Here is a 4607-nt window from a genome sequence, read left to right as displayed (position 1 = left end):
AAGTGTTTAATGGGTTTAACGAGGGAAAGACAGTTTTTTTTCCCATTAGTTATCAGAACAGAAAATACAAGTATGTTTATTAAGCAAATAACAGTTCAGTATTGCAATTAAGAGCTCTGTAAGCATTAAAATTTTACATTGGCCACTTAAAATCTTTTATGATTTAGCTCTCTCATGATTATAACTACAAAACTAACCCTATGAAAAAGTGTAAGATAATAATCAGTCCCCTTGACTGATGAAGTTAATACGCATGCGCAGGCAAACGCTCAAGCGCGTCACACACGATCCGCCTACTCTTGCATAATTGACACCCTCTCATTAGCATGTTGCGCAGAGGAAAAAAAAAAGTGGAACTACATTCAGAAATAAATGAGTGATCAAAGGAAAATAAACTCAAAAAAAAAAAAAAGAGGTTTGCATTTAGAAAATTTACATTTATGAATATGATATTTGGCTAACAGGAAAATAAGGTTTATGAAGGTATATTTTTTCTTTTCGCATTCATGAAAACCAAAAATTACATTTCTATAAGTAAATTCAAAATGAGGATTTACATAACATTTGATAAAATCAATGTCACACCAAAATGTTGTGTAAGAGCAGTTCCAAAATAAATGTAAAGAGATTTCAGTGTTCTCTAAACAGAAAGAACAGTTGGTATTAATACTGTTCTAAGTCTTTTAAGAGAGCACTTAACTGGGTAAAATCTTTGAATCAACTTAAATGTATTTTCTCTCATTTTGTTAGTTATTAGGTGTTTGTGAGGTAATAATGACCAAACTTTCTTCCAGGAAATATCACTTAAGAGATTACATAAGGCACAGAAACAGACTCATCCTGAAACAAAACTGTTTACAAATGTTTTACATAGATCCACTGAGTGACAAGAGATTGGAAAAGAGAGACCTCTAAAAAGCATAAGAACTCTATGCAAACTCTTTTGGACTAACAGGAATTACATGCTTAACCAAGAACTCAGATTGAACCATTTTGATTGAAAAGTTGAATCACAAAAAGAATACAATTTTAAACCAGTTTTCAAAGAAAAGAGATTTGTGTTTATACAGTAGATTCTTTTTTTTTTTCATAATGCTTTATTTGAACATTCAGTTTACACTATGGTACAACCAAATCTAATGTCATGGTACAAAAATAACATCAATAGAGAGAAAGACAGAAAACAAACAATCAGTACCATAGTTCAAAATAGAAACATAATAAATAATAAAAGAAAAAGAAAAAAGAGGGCATTAAAATAACACAAATTAAACATTAAATAGAGTAGAAAATGTGTAGGCTGTGCAAATTGTACATGTTCTGAGTGTTTTCTTGTTAAGTGAAACTGAAATTGTAAGTAGGCTAAATAATTTTTTATCTCTTGTAAAAATACTACAAAAACAGGTTTACAATTCGAGAACTTACATTTGTGAATACAGAATCTAAGAACAGAATTAGGTTTATTACAAAACAGGCATTGGGATCCGCTACAAAAAATAAAAAAATAAAAATAGTAAATTTGGCATTCATTGAAAAATCTTATAAGATTTGAGATAAACAAACTAACATCTTTCCAGAGCTGAGAAGTATAACTGCATGACCAAAACAAAAGAAGAAGAGTCTCAGTGTCATTCTGACAAAAGGCGCATTTTGTGTCAAAATCAGATTTTTCGTCAGAACATTTTTGACAGGGTAAATGTTATGAAGTAATTTAAAAGATATTTATTTTACTTTATTTGTAAGAAGAAGAAAAACTTTTGCTGCATTGACCATATATTTTTCCAATTTAAATGATCAAAAAGGCTGTTCCAAAATGAAACTGCAGGAGGGGTGTGAGACAATGTTCTCAAGGAATAGGTTTTTCTTTTTTCTTTTTTCTTTTTACAGTGAAACATATCTCACCAATAGGTGTATTGACAGGTTCAGGAACGGGAACTGTTCCTAATGATAGAGTATTATTTTTGAAAAGCTCGCATATACCAGATGGAATAGCATCCATAATTGCCATAATGGCCCAGCGCTTAGAAAATTAACAGCTATCATGCGATGACGCCGTCTGCGTACTGCTTTAAAAACGAACTGAACACGTTTATACCTGAATAATGATACTCAGAAACTTTAATATTCAATTTGCAGAAAACAGGAGCTATTTATTTGTGCTTGCGTCGGTTACGCGCCTGCGCTGCTGAACAGTACCCGGATGATATAGTTTGTGTGTGACGTAAACAAGATGGCAGCGGTGCTTATCTCATAAATTCACACGCACCGATCGCAGAAATGAAAAAGAGTCATTTATATTCCACGCAGCTTATTTTCAGAACGGATTATATTCATATCTGGCTATTCTTCTGATTTTTCCGATTTTTGTTGCGGTCGGAAGGACCACATTTTGAAGGCAATTTAATATAAACATGGTAAAGTGTTCAACTGCTTACATTAAAAGCCTTCTCGTTAAACCTTCAGATGAAGCTGTAATTCTTTGGTTGATGTTTACAAACTTTTGTTTCTAAACATTTTATACTGATAACGTGTAACGTATTTGTGAAGTAAATGAGCAGTTGACTAGAAGGACTGTACAGACTTACCTTAACAGCATTTTTGAGCTTCCGATTCTTGCCTGTGATTCTCATACAGAACACAGTCCATGTTTTGAACATTTGAAAAGATCTGGATGCTGAGTTGATATGCTTTATTTTTTTATTTTTTTTAGTCTGCCAAAGTGGACACCGTGGAGAGAAGTGAGTCAAGTACAAAAAGCAGACGTAGTTCTCACAGCAGAGGTGAGTTTCTCTAGAGCAGTGCTCCTCTAGTCCACGCGAGACCCCCGCTCTGCACATTTTGTATGTATCTCTTGTATGTTCTATTCGACCGTAAGTGAAAGTGTAGTCAAGTATGGTGTCCCATACTCGGAATTTGTGCTCTGCATTTCACCCATCCAAGTGAATAGTGAACAAAAACACACACACCATGAACACATTTTTGCTGCAGCCTCCGGAGAGCAGTTGGGGGTTCGGTGCCTTGCTAAAGGGTCTCACCTCAGTTGTGGTATTGAAGGTGGAAGAGAGAGCTGTACGTTCACTCACCCCACCTACAATCCGAGACTCGAACCCTCGACTTTTGGGTTACAAGTCCGACACTCTAAGGCCACGACTGCCCCCAAAGTGCCCTGCAAAGTGGACATCACAGGATATTCCATCATGATTCCAGTTCGAAGGGAGCGTATATATGTTCCATTCAAAGGGCATTGAAGTGTGCGAGACGGAACACAGTTCATGCGTGAAGCTCTCTTCTAACGAGCTGATGATCTGAATCAAGTGTGTTAAATAAGAGAGACATGCTAAATATGTAGAGCAGCAGGCCGCCAGGGATGGAGTTGGGAACCTCTGCTCTAGACAACTGATCTGTGTTAGGAAAGGAAATGTGGAGAACAGAATCACTAACTCTGAAACATGCAGAAATGATTTTGCTTGCAAATACAGTGTATATATTGACAGGAAGAGAAAACGAAAACCGGAAACGAGCAAGAAGCCGAAGCAGATCATCCTCATCATCTTCCAGTTCTTCCTCCTCCTCATCATCCTCCTCTTCACGGACTTCATCCAGCAGTTCATCATCACGTAGTAACTCCAGCTCTGATAGCTCAGGTAAGTTAGATAAAAAAAAACAGCCTTTAATAAAAGTCCGGCTTCACCCCCAAGGGTATATAGTCCGAAAGGAGAATTTTTGTAGGTGTAAAACTTCATTACTTCACATACCTCTAAGAAGAAATTGAGATGAATTGATTATGATGATGCAGCAGATCTAAATAAGAGATGTGTTTTGTGCTTCCACTGCTAGATTCTTGCAAAAAACAAAGAAAGTCTTCAAAGAAAAGGAAAGAGAGACCTGGAAAAAAGGTACCTGGGTCTTTTTTTCTTTTCATTTCAGTTGACGCTGTAAATGTGTGTACTTTTGTCCAGAGTTGTCAGATTAAGCAAGTATAAAGGGATAATTCACACAAAAAAATAATTCACCCTCATTGTTACAAACCTGTATATTGTTATTTTTTTCTGTGGAACACAAAAGCAAGCATTTTTTTAATTTGATATATATATTTTTTAGAAGCTGTTCGATGTTCATTGATTAAATGTTGGTTTGGAATAAATTGTCACTTATCTGTTTTTACTATTATTATTATAGAAAGGAAAGAAAGAGAAGACACGTAAGCGGAAGAAGGAAAGGGGACACAAAGGGCAAGATGACAGCTCTGGACCTGTTCAAATTTCAAAGGTACTTTTTTCAACTCGACTCAAAACCTCATAGTGGGCATCACATTTTAGCAATGTGCTATAGTCTCTTTGCTTTTGTTTATTTTGATTTTGATTAAATGTTTCTGTTGCAAAGTTTGGTGATATACCAGAATTTCTGTCATCCCCAGTATCTTAAGGAAAAGAAGAAATCTGGCAAATACAGTATGATTTCAGGGAAAAAGATTAAAATGAAAGTGAAAAAATCAAAGAAGGACAAGCAGGTGAGTTTTTCATTGTGCAGATAACACATAAATACACTAAAGAAAAACAACAAGATATACGTTTGATTTTAAAATTAATGCGTGGAATTAGGGCTGT

At 35.2% G+C, this 4607-nt stretch overlaps 1 long non-coding RNA gene across 1 annotated transcript; it reads left to right on the top strand.

The window, feature by feature from the left end:
* The first annotated feature begins 2169 nt into the window (after positions 1 to 2169).
* Positions 2170 to 3873, top strand: LOC107712420 (uncharacterized). Its single transcript, XR_001636793.1, has 4 exons — positions 2170 to 2414; positions 2711 to 2780; positions 3495 to 3644; positions 3838 to 3873. It is a non-coding gene; the product is annotated as an uncharacterized LOC107712420 (long non-coding RNA).
* Positions 3874 to 4607: the final 734 nt, after the last annotated feature.

Source organism: Sinocyclocheilus rhinocerous, unplaced genomic scaffold (genome assembly GCF_001515625.1).
Source record: "Sinocyclocheilus rhinocerous isolate Xijiao unplaced genomic scaffold, SAMN03320098_v1.1 scaffold2613, whole genome shotgun sequence".
Classification (NCBI taxonomy): Eukaryota; Metazoa; Chordata; class Actinopteri; order Cypriniformes; family Cyprinidae; genus Sinocyclocheilus; species Sinocyclocheilus rhinocerous.
Note: the sequence above shows the minus strand (reverse complement) of the source record. Positions and strands in the feature narration are given on the sequence as shown.